Source organism: Sapajus apella, unplaced genomic scaffold (genome assembly GCF_009761245.1).
Source record: "Sapajus apella isolate SASKATOON/1434 unplaced genomic scaffold, GSC_monkey_1.0 scaffold7, whole genome shotgun sequence".
Lineage (NCBI taxonomy): Eukaryota > Metazoa > Chordata > Mammalia > Primates > Cebidae > Sapajus > Sapajus apella.
The window spans coordinates 17,823,204-17,839,511 of NW_022436947.1; the positions used below are offsets into that span (position 1 = coordinate 17,823,204).

At 35.6% G+C, this 16,308-nt stretch overlaps 1 long non-coding RNA gene and 1 other non-coding gene across 2 annotated transcripts; one reads left to right on the top strand and one right to left on the bottom strand.

Annotated features, from left to right (window-relative positions):
- The first annotated feature begins 2,586 nt into the window (after positions 1 to 2,586).
- On the top strand, positions 2,587 to 10,406 carry LOC116550251. Its single transcript, XR_004268300.1, has 3 exons — positions 2,587 to 2,742; positions 4,647 to 4,652; positions 10,393 to 10,406. It is a non-coding gene; the product is annotated as an uncharacterized LOC116550251 (long non-coding RNA).
- Positions 10,407 to 12,929: 2,523 nt separating this feature from the next.
- LOC116550444 lies at positions 12,930 to 13,036 on the bottom strand. The gene has a single exon (XR_004268413.1). It is a non-coding gene; the product is annotated as a U6 spliceosomal RNA (small nuclear RNA).
- Between the last annotated feature and the right edge of the window lie 3,272 nt (positions 13,037 to 16,308).

The window sequence follows — 16,308 nt, forward strand, 5'->3', positions numbered from 1 at the left end:
TGTACAATGTTAAAGTTGACATTGTTGTAACATTTTAAACGTTGATTATATTGAGGGTGTCCTTATAGCTAATCGTTACCCATTCTAGACGCATTCAAATAAAAGTTAGAATCATTCTTTAAAATTTTTTTAAAATTGGTATGGGTACATGGTAGGTGTATATATTTATGGGGTATATTAGATGTTTTATTACAGGCATACATTGTGTAATGATCATATCATGGTAAATGAGGATATCTATCTCAAGCATTTAACATTTCTTTGTGTTACAAACATTCCAATTATACTCTTTCAGTTATTTTTAAATGTACAATAAATTATTGACTGTAGTCACTGTTGTGCTATCAAATACTAGATTTTATTTATACAAAATATAAATAGGTACTATCTTTTTGTACCCATTAACTATCCCCACTGCCTCCCTACCATTCTTTCCAACCTCTGGTAACCATCATCTACTCTCTATCTCTGTGAGCTCTATTTGTGATAGAACCTTCTAGAGAATGCCTACAATGTTAAGTATTTGTTAATTGAAAAATAGATCTATTTTTAGCTTCCACAAATGAGTGACAACTTGCAAAATTTATCTTTCTGTGCCTGGTTTATTACACTTAATTTAATGTCCTCCAGTTCCATACATGTTGCAAATAATAGGACCTCCCTTTTTAAAGGGCTGAATAGTACTCCATTGTGTATATGTACCAAATTTTCTTTACCCATTAGTCTGTTGATAGATACTTCGGTTGCTTCCAAATCTTTGCTGTTGTGTATAGTGCTGCAATAAATATGGGAGTGCAGATATCTCTTCAATATATTGATTCCTTTCTTTTAGGTATATACCTAGCAGTGGGATTGTTGGATCATATGGTAGTTATATTTTTAGTTTTTTGAGGAACTTCCATACTGTTCTCCATAGTGGTTATACTAATTCACATCCCCAGCAACAGTTTCCAAGGGTTTCTTTTTCTTCTCATCCTCTGCAGCATTTGTTATTGTCTGTCTTTTGGATAAAAGCCATTTTAACTGGGATAAGATAATATGTGGTAGTTTTGATTTGCATTTCTGTGATATCAGTGATGTTGAGCACCTTCTTCTTTTTATATACCTGTTTTCCACTTACTCATTTTCTTTTGAGGAATGTCTATTCATCTCTTTTGCCTATTTTTTAATTGGATTACTAGATTTTCTTTTTAAGCTTCCTATATTCTACTTATTAATCCCTTGCCAGATGGACAGTTTGCAAATATTTTTCCCATTCTGTGGGTTGTATCTTCACTTAAGCTTTTTAACTTGATGTGATCTCATTTGTCCATTTTTGCTTTGGTTGTCTGTTTGTGGGGTATTACTAGAGAAATCCTTGCCCAGTGCAGTATCTTGGAACATTTCTCTTGTGTTCTATATAATAGTTTCATACTTTGAGGTCTTAGATTTACGACTTTATCCATTTTGATTTGATTTTTATACATGGTGAGAGATAGGGTCTAGCTTCATTCTTATGCATACAGATATCCAGTTTTCCCAGCATCGTTTATTGAAGAGACTGTCATTTCACTAGTGTATGTTCTTGACACCTTTGTAGAAAATGAGTTAACTGAAAATATGTGGATTTGTTTCTGGGTTCTCTCTTCTCTTCTGTTAGATTAGGTGTCTTTTTTTATGCCAGTAACATGCTGTTTTGGTTACTGTAGCTCTGTAGTATAATTTGAGGTCAGGTAAAGTGATTCCTCCAGTTTTATTCATTTGCTCAGGATAGGTATATCTGTTCTGGGTTTTCTGTGGTTCTGTATAAATTTTAGGATTTTTTTTCCTATTTTTGTGAAGACTGTTACTGGTATTTTGATAAAGATTGTGTTGAATCTGTAGATTGTTTTCGGTAGTATGGACATGTTAACAGTGTTGATTCTTCCAATTCATGAACATAAAATATCTTACCATTCTTTGTGTCCTCTTCAATTTCTTGCATCAACGTTTTATGATATTCAAGAGATCTTTCACTTCTTTGGTTATGTTTATTCCTAGATATTTTATTTGTAACTACTATAAATGAATTGACTTTCCTGAGTTCTTTCTTAGATTTCTGTTGGCATATAAAAGTGCTACTGATTTTGTACATTGATTTTTGTATCCTGCAACTTTATTTGATCTGTTTATCAGTTCTAATAGTTTTTTGGCGGAGTCTTTTGAGTTTTTTCAAATATAAGATAATACCTGTTAACAGGGATAATTTGACTTCTTCCTTTCTAATATGGGTGCCCTTTATTTCTTTCTCTTGGGCAATTGCTCTAGTGAGGAGAACTTCTAGTACTATGTAGAATGACAGTGGTGAAAGTGGGCATCTTTGTCTTGAAACATATCTTAAAGGAAAGGCTTTCATTTTTTCTCAATTCAATATGATGCCAGCTGTGAGTCTGTTTCACATAGCTTTTATTGTGTTGAGGTATATTCCTTCTAAACCCTTTTTTTTTTTTTTTTTTCTGAAGGGATGCTGAATTTCATCCAATGTTTTTCAACATCAATTGAAATGATCACATGATTTTTGTCCTTTATTCTGTTGATATATCTCATTGCTTGATTTGCATATGTTGAACCTTCCTTGCATACCTAAGACAAATCCCACTTGCTCATGATTAATGATCATTTCAATGTTTTGTTGACTTTGGTTTGCTAATATTTTGTTGAGGATTTTCCCATCAATGTTCACCAGGAATATTTTTCTGAAGTTTTCTTTTTATTGATGTGTCTGTACCTGGTTTTAACATCAGGGTAATACTGGCCTTGTAGAATAAGTTTGGAAGTATTCTCTCCTCCTCTAATTTTTGGAATAGTTTGAATAGGATTGGTGTTATTTCTTTAAATGTTTGGTAAGATTCAGCAGTGAAGCTATTGGGTCCTGGGCGTCTCTTTGCTGGGAGATTTTTTATTATGGCTTCAGTCTCATTACTTTTAATTGGTCTGTTCAGGTTTTGGGATTTCTTCCTAATTAAATCTTGGTAGGTTGTATATGTCTAGGAATTTATTTATTCTATATTTTCCAACTTATTTGCAGGGAGTTGCTTATAGTAGCCTCTTATAATGCTTTTAATTTCTATGGTATCAGGCATAATCTTTCTTCTTTCAACTCTGATTTTATTTGGATCATCTTTCTTTTTTATTAGTCTGGTAAAAGATTTGTCAATTATGGGTTTTTTAATTTTGAAAACTAGATTTTCATTTCATTTATCTTTTGTTTATTTTGAAGGGGTTTCACTTTCATTTATTTTTGTTATGACCTTTTCTAATTTTGGGTTTGCTCTTGCTTTTCTAGTTCTTTAAGATGCATCATTAGGTTGTTTATTTGAAGTTTTTCTACTTTTTTAATGTAGGTGCTTACTGCTATAAACTTTCTGCTTAGTACTGCTTTTGCTGTATCCCACAAATTTTTGTATGTTATGTTTTCATTTTCATTTGTTGCAAGTTTTCAATTTCCTTCCTAATTTCTTTCATTGATTTACTGATCATTGAGGAACATATTGTTTAATTTTCATGTGTTTGTGTAGTTTTCAAAAGTCTTCTTGTCATTGATTTCTACTTTTATTCCATTGTGGTCAGAGAAGATGCTTGATATTATTTCAATGCTTTTGGAATTATTAAACTTGTTTGTGCCCTCATATATAGCCTGTTTCTGTTCTAGAGAATGATCCATGTGCTGAGAAGAATGTGTTTTCTACAGCCATTGGATGAAATGTTCTGTAAATATCTATTAGGTCCGTTTGGTTTATAGTTCATATTAAGACCAATGTTTCCTTGTTTTCTGTCTAATACTATGGGTGGGGTGTTGAATTCTACCATTGTTATTGCTTTGGGGTCTATATTTCTCTTTAATATTTGCCTTATGTATTTGAGTGTTCCAGTGTTGGGTATATACATATTTACAATTTTTATACTGTCTTACTGAATTGACCCATTTATTATTGTATAATGAAATTTTTTGTCCCTTTTTATAGTTTTGTCTTGAAATTTATTTTGTCTGATACAAGTATAGCTACTCCTTTTGTTTTCCATTCGCATGGAATATCTTTTTCTATCTCTTATTTTCAGTTTCTGTGTGTCTTTGTAGTCGAAGTGTGTTATTTGTAGGCAAGAGATCAGTCACTCTTATTTTTTAATTTTGATCCATTCAGCTAGTCTATGTCTTTTGATTGGAAAGCTTAATCTATTTACATTAAATGTTAGTATTAATAAGTAAAGACTTATTCTGGCCATTATGTTATTCATTTTCTGCTTGGTTTGTGGTCTTCTTTCCTTCTTTCATTCCTGTCTTCCTTTTTGTGAAAATGATTTTCTCTGGTGGTGTGTTTTAATTTCTTGCTTTGTGTTTTTTGTATATCTGTTGTAGGTATTTTTATTTAAGGTTACTGTAAGGTTTGCAAATAACATAAGCCATTATTTTAAACTGAGACAACTCTGACTGCAAAAACAGAGAAAACTAGTAAAAACTCTATACTTCAACTTCATTCCCCTTGCTTTTTAACTTTTTGTTGTTTCTAGTTGGGGCTGACAATACTGTCTCTGTGTTTAAAAACGTTATTGTAGTTATTATTTTTGATCTTCATATTTTAGTCTTCCTACTTTAGGGTAGTTTGCATACTAAAATTACAGTTTTGTAGTAGTCTGTATTTTTCTGTGCAGTATTACCAGTGAGCGTTGTACCTTCAGATGACTTCTTGTTGCTCATAAATGCCCTTTTCTTTGAGATTGAAGAACTCCCTTTACCATTTCTTATAGGACAGGTCTGGTTTAATGAAATTCCTTAGCTTTTTTTGTCTAGAAAGTCTTTATTTCTCTATCATGTTTAAGGATATTTTCACTGGACATAATATTCTAGAATAAAAGTATTTTTTTTTTTTCTTCAACACTTTAAACGTATCATGCTATTCTGTCCTGGCCTGTAAGGTTTCTACTGAGCTGCTGCCAGATGTATTGGAGCTCTTTTGTATGTTGTCTTTCTCTTGCTGCTTTTAGGATCCTTTCTTTATCCTTGATCTTAGGGAATATGATTACTAAATGTCTTGAGGTAGTCTTACTTGAATTAAATCTCTGTGGTGTTCTATAACCTTCTTGTACTTGACATCTTCTAGGAAAGAAAATTTCTGTTATTAGGTCTTTGAATAGATTTTCTACCCCAATTTTTCTATCTCCTCCTTAAGGCCAATAACTCTTAGATTTTGTCATTTACAGGCTATTTTCTAGATCTTATAGGCATGCTTCATTCTTATTATTTTTTGTTTTATCTTCTCTGACTATATATTTTCAAATAGCCTGGCTTCAAGCTCACTATTTCTTCTGCTTGATCACCTCTGCTGGTGAGAGACTCTAATGCATTCTTCAGTTTGTCAGTTGACTTTTTCAGCTCCCAAATTTCTGCTTTATTTTTCAAAATTATTTCTTTGTTAAATTTATCTGATAGGATTCTGAGTCCCTACTCTGTGTTGTATTGAATCTCACTGAGCTTCCCTCAAAACAGCTGTTTTGAACTCCCTGTATAAATGGTCATATATCTCTGTCACTCTGAGATTTGTTACTGGTGCTTTATGTAGTTTGTTTGGTGAGGTCCTGTTTTCCTGGATGGTCTTGATGCCTGTGGATATTTGTCAATATCTGGGCATTGAAGACTTAGGTATCTATTCAAATCTTTGCAGTCTGGGCTTCTTTGTATCAATCCTTCTTGAGAAGACATTCCAGATATTCAAAAGAAATTAAGTGTTGTGATCCAAGTCTTTGATCACTGCAGCCATATCTGTATTAGGGGATTTCCCCAAGCCGAGTTACACAGTGATTCTTCAAGACCTGTAGGGGTACCGCCTTGGTAGTCTTGAGTAAGAATTCCCTGGATTACCAAACAGAATCTCCTGCTCTGTTTCCTTACTGTTCCCCAAACAAACAGAGTCTCTCTCTTTCTGTGCTGAGATGCCTGGAGTTGGAAAAGGGGTGATGCAAACACTCCTGTGGCCACCACCACTGGGACTACACTGGGTCACACCTGAAGCCAGCATGGTACTGGGTTTCACCCAAGGTCCATGGTGATTACTGCCCGTATACTGCCAATGTTTATTCAAGGCCCAATCAGCTTTTAGTAAGCAAGTGATGAATCCTACCAGGACTGTGTCTTTCCCTTTAGGGAAATAGAGTCCCTTCTCACCAGGAAGGGTGTAGAATTGCCATCCAGGGGCTACGGTCTGGAATTCGGAGCTTTAGGAATTTGTTTGGTGCTTTATTTTACTGTGGCTAATCTGGTACTCAAGGTGCAAGACAAAGTCCACTTTACCTTTTCCTCTCCATTCCTAAAGCAGATGTCTCTGCCTGTAACCACACTGTGCCAGGCCTATAGCAACTACTGCCTTGCTACTGCTAATGTTTATTCAAGGCCCAAGGACTTTTTAGTCTGCAAGTGATAAATTCTGCCAGGACTGAATCCTTGCCTTCAGGTTTCTTCCTGGCCCAGGGTGGGTCTAGAAATGTTGTCTGGGATCTATGACCTAAAATGAGGGCTTCGGGACTCTGCTTGGTGCTTTATTTTACTGTGGCTGAGGTGGCATTCAGCTTACAATACAAAAGTCTCATAACTCTTCCCTCTTCTTCCCTCAAGCAGAAGGAGTCACTCCCAGAGTTACAACTGTGTTGCCTGGAGTTGGGGGATGGGTAATGCAAGCACTCCGTCGATCATCACAGCTGTGTCTCACTTGGTTACATGCACCCCAAGTCCACTAACTCCAACCCCAGCACAGAACCTGGACATGCCCAGGAATTTCAGCCCTTGTGGTCTAGACTACCTTTCAACTTTATTTAGGACCCCAGAGCACTATAGCTTGTGGTGAAAGACTATTTAGAACTCAGGTTCTGATTATTGGGATGGATGATTTCCTCTGATTAGGGCTGGTCTAATTGCTTCCTCCATGGCTGCTGGCTGAATTCTGCCATGTGTTGCATTCCACTGTGATAGAGCAGCACTGCGTTCCAATGCAAAGTCCCATAATCACTTTACTCTTCCTCCCCCAAGCACACAGTGTCTCTTCACGACACACAGCACTGCCAGGGGATGTACTCCATCCCCTGGTCTTGGCAATTCAAGACTGTCTTTGTAACCCACTTCAGTGCCTCTTTCCTTGATATGATGTCAAAATGAGATACTATGATTATTCACCTGATTTTTGGTTCTTAATGTAGTGCTTTCTTGTGTGGAGAGTTTTTCAATTTGGTATTCCTGTTGGGGATGGGTGACAATCACTGGAGGGTTCTCTTTGGCCATCTTGCCTTGCCTCCTCTCTCCAGAATCATTCTTTTATGAATATTACTTACAGAAAGTATTGTATAGAGTATGGCTTATAAGAGTATCCTCTATATATGCTTTGTTTTATAAGTTATGTACAGAGTACTTGTCTGTTGTCCACTTTTTTTTTTTTTTTTTTTTTACAACTCAAAACATTTTTCCCAAGTAAAAATTCCTGCTGGGTAAAGAAAGCATGATCCAGTGTGGGGAAAAAATGTTTTCCCCTCTTATAATTTACTTTGTCAATAAGTGAGTGGCTTTTTTTTTATTAGCATGCATCCATTCCCAAGAGCTTATTAGGTTAAATTTATATTTTTTACTCATAAACGTGAGTAGCAGACCCTAGATTTACACAGAGCCTATCTAGGTGGAGATGCCCTGGGAGGCCTTACCTGCATTCTGAACACTTCATTGGTTCTAAATAACAGGAAAATACTTACTCATCAGGAAAAGAAAATAGAGCAGGGAAGACTAAAAAATGAAATATCTTAGAGAAGTGAGGTTGAAAAAAGAGATTAGGATATCTTTTGAGTAATGGTTCTCTAAGATCTGCTATTAAACTTATTCGGTAAATTCATTTACACATTCTGAATATATTGATTTTATTCTGCAGTATTGTTTACATCATTTCTAAAGAAGTAAATTTACTCAAATCTTTTCAACTGGCAAATGCTTTTTTTAAAAAAAATATATTTTATTGCACTTTAGGTTCTGGGGTACATGTGCAGAACATGCAGAATTGTTGCATAGGTACATACATGGCAATGTGGTTTGCTGCCTCCATCCTCCTGTCACCTATATCTGGCATTTCTCCCCATGTTATCCCTCCCCAACCTCCCTACCCCTACTTTCCCTCCCCTATTCCCCCTCAACAAACCCCAGTGTGTGCTGCTCCCCTCCCTGTGTCCATGTGTTTTCATTGTTCAACACCTGCCTATGCGATGTCTGATCTTCTGTTCTTTTGTCAGTTTGCAGAGAATGATGTTTTCCAGATTCATCCATGTCCCTACAAAGGACATGAACTCATAGTTTTTTATGGCTGCATAGTAATCCATGGTGTATATATGCCACATTTTCCTTGTCCAGTCTATCATCAATGGGCATTTGGGTGCTTCCAGGTCTTTGCTATTGTAAACAGTGCCACAATGAATATATGTGTGCATGTGTCTCTATAACAGAATGATTTATAATCCTTTGGCTATATACCCAGTGATGGGACTGCTAGGTCAAATGGAATTTCTAGGTCCTTAAGGAATTGCCACACTGTCTTCCACAATGGTTGAGCTAATTTACACTCCCACCAACAGTATAAAAGTGGCAAATGCTTTTTAAGTGGCTTTGTGAAAGGGATAAAAGTACATAGTTGACAAGATAGGGCTCCTTCCCTTGGGTTTCCCATTACCTCAAGGGAGAGACAGACATTTAATTAAACACTCAATTGATTATAGAATTATAATTGTGATAAAAACCTCAGAGGAGAGGAACTATGTGCAATAAAAGGCTATAAATAGATGGCCTGAGAAATGCAGAAATGTAGGTTGCCTGTTCACCCTGATGATTATTTCTTTTCCTGTGCAGAAGCTCTTTAGTTTAATTAGATCCCATTTGTCTATTTTCGCTTTTGTTGCCATTGCTCTTGGTGTTTTAGTCATGAAGTCTTTGCACATGACTATGTCCTGAATGGTATTGCCTAGGTTTTCTTCCAGTGTTTTTATGGTTTTAGGTCTTGTGTTTGAATCTTTAATCCATCTTGAGTTAATTTTTGTATAAGGTGTAAGCAAGGGATCTAGTTTCAGCTTCCTGTATATGGCTAGTATGGCTAGCCAGTTTTCCCAACACCATTTATTAAATAGAAAATCTTTCCCCCATTGCTTTTGTCAGGTTTGTCAAAGATCAGATGATCTTAGCTGTGTGGTGTTACTTCTGAGCCATCTGTTCTGTTCTATTGGTCTCTGTATCTGTTTTGGTACCAGTACCTTGCTGTTTTGATTACTGTAGCCTTGTAGTACAGTTTGAAGTCACGTAGCATGATGCCTCCTTTTTTTTTTTTTTTGCTTAGGATTGTCTTTGCTATGCAAATTCTTTCTTAGTTCCATATGAAATTTTAGGTGATTTTTTCCCCAATTCTGTGAAGAAAGTCAGTGGTAACTTGAAGGGGATACAATTGAATCTATAGATTACTTTGGGCAGTATGGCCATTTTCACGATACTGATTCTTTTTACCCGTGAGCATGGAATGTTTTTCCAATTGCTTGTGTCCTCTCTCATTTCCTTAAGCAATGGTTTGTAGTTCTCCTTGAAGAGGTCCTTCACATCCCATGTAAGTTGTATCCCTAGGTATTTAATTCTTTTTGTAGCAATTGTCAATGGGAGCTCACTTATGATTTGGCCCTCTGTTTTTCTGATACTGGTGTATAGGAATGCTTGCGATTTTTGCATATTGATTTTGTATCCTGAAACTTCGCTGAAGTTGCTTATCAGCTTAAGGAGATTTTGGGCTGAGATGATAGGGTCTTCTAAATATACAATCATGTCGTCTGCAAACAGAGACAATTTGACTTCCTCTTTACCTATTTAAATATGCTTTATTCCTTTCTCATTCCTGATTGCCCTGGCCAGAACTTCCAACACTATGTTGAATAGCAGTGGTGAGAGAAGGCATCCTTGTCTTGTGCTGGGTTTCAAAGGGAATGCTTCTAGTTTTTGCCCATTTGGTATGATACTGGTTGTGGGTTTGTCATAAATAGCTCTTATTTTGAGCTATATTCCATAAATATCTAGTTTATTGAGAGTTTTTAGCATGAAGGGCTGTTGAATTCTGTTGAAGGCATTCTCTGCATCTATTGACATAATCATGTGGTTTTTGTCTTTGGTTCTGTTTATGTGATGGATTACATTTATAAATTTGTGTATGTTGAACCAGCCTTGGATCCCAGGGAGGAATTCTACTTGATCATGTTGGATAAGCTTCTTGATGTGCTGTTGGATTCATTTTGCCAGTATTTTATTGAGGATTTTTCATTGATGTTCATCAGGGATATTGGCCTGAAATTTTCTTTTTTTGTGTGTGTGGGTGTCTCAGCCAGATTTTGGTATCAGGATGATTTTGACCTCATAAAAAGAGTTAGGGAGGATTTCTTCTTTTTCTATTGTTTGAACTAGTTTCAGAAGGAATGGTAAGTTCTTCTTTGTTCTTCTGGTAGAATTTGGCTGTGAAACCATCTGGTCTTGGACTATTTTTTGGTTGGTAGGCTATTAATTGCTGCCTCAATTTCAGAACCTGTCATTGGTCTATTCAGGGATTCCACTCCTTCCTAGTTTAGTCTTGGGAGGGTGCAAGTGTTCAGGAATTTATCAATTTCTTCTAGATTTTTTGGTTTAGTTGCACAGGGGTGTTTATAATATTATCTGATGGTAGTTTGTATTTCTATGGGATCGGTGGTGATATTGCCTTTATCATTGCATCTATTTGATTCTTCTCTCTTTGCTTCTTTATTAGTCTGGCTAGCAGTCTGTCTATTTTGTTAATCTCTTAAAAAAAACCAGCTCTTGGATTCAACGATTTTTTGAAGGTTTTTTTGTGTCTCTATCTCCTTAAGTTCTGCTCTGGTCTTAGTTGTTTCTTGTCTTCTGCTGGCTTTTGAATTTGTTTGTTCTTGCTTCTCTAGTTCTTTTAATTGTGATGTTAGGGTGTCAATTTTAGATCTTTCCTGCTTCCTCTTTTGGGCATTTAGTGCTATAAATGTCCCTCTACACACTGCTTTAAATATGTACCAGGGATTCTGATACATTGTGTTATTGTTCTCATTTGTTTCAAAGAACATCTTTATTTCTGCCTTCATTTCATTATTTATCCAGTAGTCATTCAGGAGCAGGTTGTTCAGTTTCCATGTAGTTGTGTGGTTTTGAGTGAGTTTCTTAATCTTGAGTTCTAACTTGACTGCACTATGGTCTGAGAGACTGTTATGATTTCTGTTCTTTTGCATTTGCTAAGGAGCATTTTACTTCCAATTATTTGGTCAGCTTCAGAATAGGTGTGATGTGGTGCTGAGAAGAATGTATATTTTGTTGATTTGGGATGAGAGTTCTGTAGGTGCCTATTAGGTCCACTTGGTCCAGAGCTGAGTTCAAGTCCTAGATATCCTTGTTAATTTTCTGTTTTATTGATCTAATATTGATAGTGGGGTGTTAAAATCTCTCTCTCCCTATTATTGTGTGGGAGTCTGAGTCTTTTTGTAGGTCTCTAGGAACTTGCTTTATGAATGTGGGTGCTCCTGCATTGGGTACATATATATTTAGGATAGTTAGCTCTTATTGTTGCATTGATCCTTTTACCATTTGTAATACCCTCCATTGTCTCTTTTGATCTTTGTCGGTTTAAAGTCTGTTTTATCAGAGACTAGGATTGCAACCACTGCCTTTTTTTGCTTTCAATTTGCTTGGTAAATCTTCCTCCATCTCTCTATTTTGAGCCTGTGTGGGTCTTTGCTTGTGAGATGGGTCTCCTGAATACAGCACATCTATGGGTCTTGACTCTTTATCCAATTTGCCAGTCTGTGTCTTTTAATTGGGCTAAATGTAATTTAGCCCATTTACATTTAAGGTTAATATTGTTATGTGTGAGTTTGATCCTGCCATTATGATGCTAGCTGGTTATTTTGCCCATTAGTTGATGCAGTTTCTTAACAGTGTTGTTTCTTTCCATGTTTTGTGCTTCCTTCAGGAGCTCTTGTAAGGTAGTCCTGGTAGTGACAAAATCTCTCAGCATTTGCTTTTCTGTAAAGGATTTTATTTCTCCTTTACTTATGAACCTTAGTTTGGCTGGATATGAAATTCTGGGTTCAAAATTCTTTTCTTTAAGAATGTTGATTATTGGCCCCCACTCTCTTCTGGCTTGTAGGGTTTCTGCCAAGAGATCCACTGTGAGTCTGATGTGCTTCCCTTTGTGGGTAACCTGACCTTTCTCTCTGGCTGCCCTTAGCATTTTTTCCTTCATTTCAACCCTGGTGAATCTGACGATTATGTGTCTTGGGGTTGCTCTTCTCTAGAAGTATCTTTTTGGTGGTATCTGTATTTCCTGAATTTGAATGTTGGCCTGCCTTGCTAGGTTGGGGAAGTTCTCCTGGATAATATCCTAAGAGTGTTTTCCAACTTGGTTTTATTCTCCCCATCCCTTTCAGTTACACCAATCGAACGTAGATTTGATCTTTTCATGTAATCCCATATTTCTTGGAGGCTTTGTTCATTTCTTTTCACTCTTTTTTCTCTAATCTTGTCTTCTCACTTTATTTCATTGAGTTGATCTTCAATCTCTGATTTCCTTTCTTCTGCTTGATTGATTCAGCTACTGAAAGTTGTGTATGCTTCACAAAGTTCCTGTGCTGTGTTTTTCAGCTCCATCAGGTCATTTATGTTCTTCTCTAAACTGGTCATTGTAGTTAGCATTTTGTCTAACTTTTTTCAGGGTTCTTAGCTTCCTCGCATTGGGTTAGAACATACTCCCCTGGCTCGAAGAAGTTTGTTATTATCCACCTTCTGAAGCCTGCTTCTGTCAATTCATCAAATTCATTCTCCATCCAGTTTTGTTCCCTTCCTGGCTAGGGGTTGTGATCCCTTGGAGGAAAAAGATATTGAATGCTTCATGAATTTACATGCCATCCTTGTGCAGCAGCCATGCTAATCTTTTCTGTATTGTTCCAATTTTAGTATATATGCGGCCGATGCCAGCACTGTCATGCTGTTTTGTTTGAAGTTTCCTGTATTAAAAAGTTTAGCCAATCAACAATGTATACGTATTTCACAACATTATGTTGCATCTGGTAAATACACACTATTTTGTCAATTTAAAAAATAAAATACCATATAAAAATGAAAAAATATACATTTGGTTACAAAGATGCACTTAACACAGAAATTTACCACAACCAAATTCCCTTCTTATAGCACAATAAAACCAGAAATAAATTTCTAAAATAGAATTTAATGGTCCTAAGATCAAGTAGATTAAAATGCTCATCTCTGGAAGGTATAGTGAAACTGGTCCACCACAGTGCAGTAGGATGCATGTTATAATCCTCTCAGCAATTGGAGGCACGTTCCAAAGCCATAAAAATGTTTGTGCATTTTTGTCTCACCAAAACAGCTAATGGGAATTTATCCTAAGGAAATATTCCAAAATAAAGAATACTATTTCATGGTTAAAAAAAAAAAAGTTAAACACAAACATGTCACCATTTTGCATATTTTGATAGCCAATTAATACCCAATTTTTCCTTTTTTATGTTTATTTAATTAATTTATTTAGAGACAGAGTCTTGCTCTGTCACCCAGGTTGAATTGCAGTGGCACCATCATAGCTCACTGTAGCCTCAGCTTCCCAGGTAGGTGGGACTATAGGCTCATGCTACTACACCAGTATTAAATGTTTTGAAATGTTTTTATTAGTCTGGTCAGTGTATCATCTAAGCAATTTTTTATTATAGCATTTACCTTTCACTTTGTAGGTAATGATCTTATTCCAGGATGGGTGTTTATTGGTGGAGACCTCAAGTTTAATTATGAACACACCAGTCAATTACCTCTTATTCTATCTAGTAAAATTATGGTGTAGTCAACATGTCTAAAAGAAAATACATGACCTTTTATGTTAGCACCTGTAGAAATACTGACTAAATAATAGCACCATGGTCTGTGAATCATTATTTCTGCTTTGTAATCTTGGCTGCATCTATCAAATTACATTCTTTTATTGCCATTCAGATGAATTGGTTTTGGAACATTGAAAGGAGAATGATGGGAATGAGTATTTTAAAAAAATATTTTAGCCTTGATATAAAGCTTTAAATAATTTTAAAGTATAATTAATTACAAATACACTAAGCATATTTTGTAATTGTTTGTCATATCTGTTATTGACATGTTTCACACTGAAATATAAAGTTTGGAAGTTTGTTGTCTTGTAGGAATGAGAAAACTTTGATAAGTGCTTCTGTTAAAAAAATGCTAATTCTTTAACATGGCTCCTTGCAAATGTTTCCGATAGAAATTAGTTTCTTCCATCTTTTCTGTCATGGAAATCAGTGAGAACAACAAAGTATGACATCTACATGTCTTCCACAAATAACAGAGGAATGAACACAAATTCGTTAGAGAGACTGACTGAAATTTTAATTACAGTTGACCCTTGCACAATGGGGTTAGGAGTACTGCCCCTGTACAGTCAAAATCCTGGCTCCTTTTAACTTTCCCAACACTTAACTACTAATAGCATACTGTTGGCCAGAAGCCTTACTAATAACATAAGCAGCAGATTAACACGTTTTGTATGTTTTATGTGTTATATACTGTATTCCTACAATGAAGTAAATTAGAGAAAAGAAAATATTATTAATGAAATTATAGGGAAGAGAAAGTATATTTATTCACTAAGTGAAAGTGAATCATCACAAAGGTCTTCATCCCCATTGTCTTCATGTTGAATAGGCCAAGGGGGATGAGGAAAAGGAGAAGTTGGTCTTGTTTCAGAGGTGACAGAGGTGGAAAACAAATCCACCTGTAAGTGGACACTTGCAGTTCAAACTCATGCTGTTTAAGAGTCAATTGTCAACTGCACTTATAAACAATCTTATTCTGCTCTTTTGTTCTCTGACTTTTCAAATTTTAAGTACCATCTTAAAGCATCACTTGACTTTGAAGCTAGGATGAACGTCTTAAATATTATGCTTATAGAGTTATAGTTCACTTTTCCTCTTTGATATCAGATGATATAAGCTGCTGGGCCATATGAGCTTCCTCATTGCTATAAGCAGGTAATTATAGATGCTCTACTTAAAAGAGACACTCAGAATGACTCATCTATACCAAAGTTCTGCTGTACAAATCCTTTTCTTTGAATCTGAAGCTACTATTGACTGAGTATCACAGAAGCAAACTTTAAGGTGCTTTGGAATTAGTGGTTATACATTTGTGCTACTCTAGGCACATGCTTGTTCTCGGCCTCCACTGTTTGATAACCTTGGGTTTGCAGAAGTCCTGGCTAGAGATACTGCTACAGTCTATGGCTGCAAAGCAGTTACTCATCATGTAAAACCATCTAGTAAAAAGAGTTTTTCTTGGGACCATGAGCTTATTACTGTGGTACTCTAATCAAACAAACCTTTTAACTACAACTATTAAGCTCAGTCAATGAACCTGAGGAGCTGAGGCCCATGAACTGAGACCTTGGAAGTAGCCGATGAGCTATTTTAATTCTTTTTAACACTGAAAATGTCTCGTTTTAGTACACTTGCTGTGATCTTTAAATATGTGGCTGCTTTACTGAAATGTGACCAAAACAATTTTTTCTTCACCATCTCCATCATAGTGGCTGGTTTCATTGCCTTAAATATTATTTATATACCAGCAATTTGAATAATTAGTGACTGGAGATTCTAAGGGGGAAAATATCTGTATACTCATCTATATACCAACAAGAAAACAACGATTTTTCATTTTTTTGTAATGTTTAATAATGTCTTCAAAAATTTTCTAAAGATGTGAGACTATTTTGAAAAATAGAAATAGCTTAAATTTTTCCCATTATAAAAGGAATGTACACTAATTGCAAGCAATCCAGAAGATACAAAATTAGGAGAAAATGAAATTCACCACAACCTCATCACTGGAAGACAATCTCTTTCAAATAAACAATTTGATGATGCACCTGCAGGACCTAGAAAAGCAAGAATAAACCAAACCCAAAATTAGCAGAAAGAAAGAAATGATAAAGGTCAGAGAAGAACTAAATTAAATAAAGACTATGTTATAAATACAATGAATTGACAAAAGAAAATGTTGGTTTTTCAAAAAGATACAATTTATAACCATGAGCTAGACTACCCAAGAAAGGAGAGAATTTCTAAATACACAAAATTTGAAATGAAGAAGGATGCATTACAATGGAAACAACAGATACAAAAGATCATCAGAGATTATTATGAACAACAATATACTAACCAACTGGA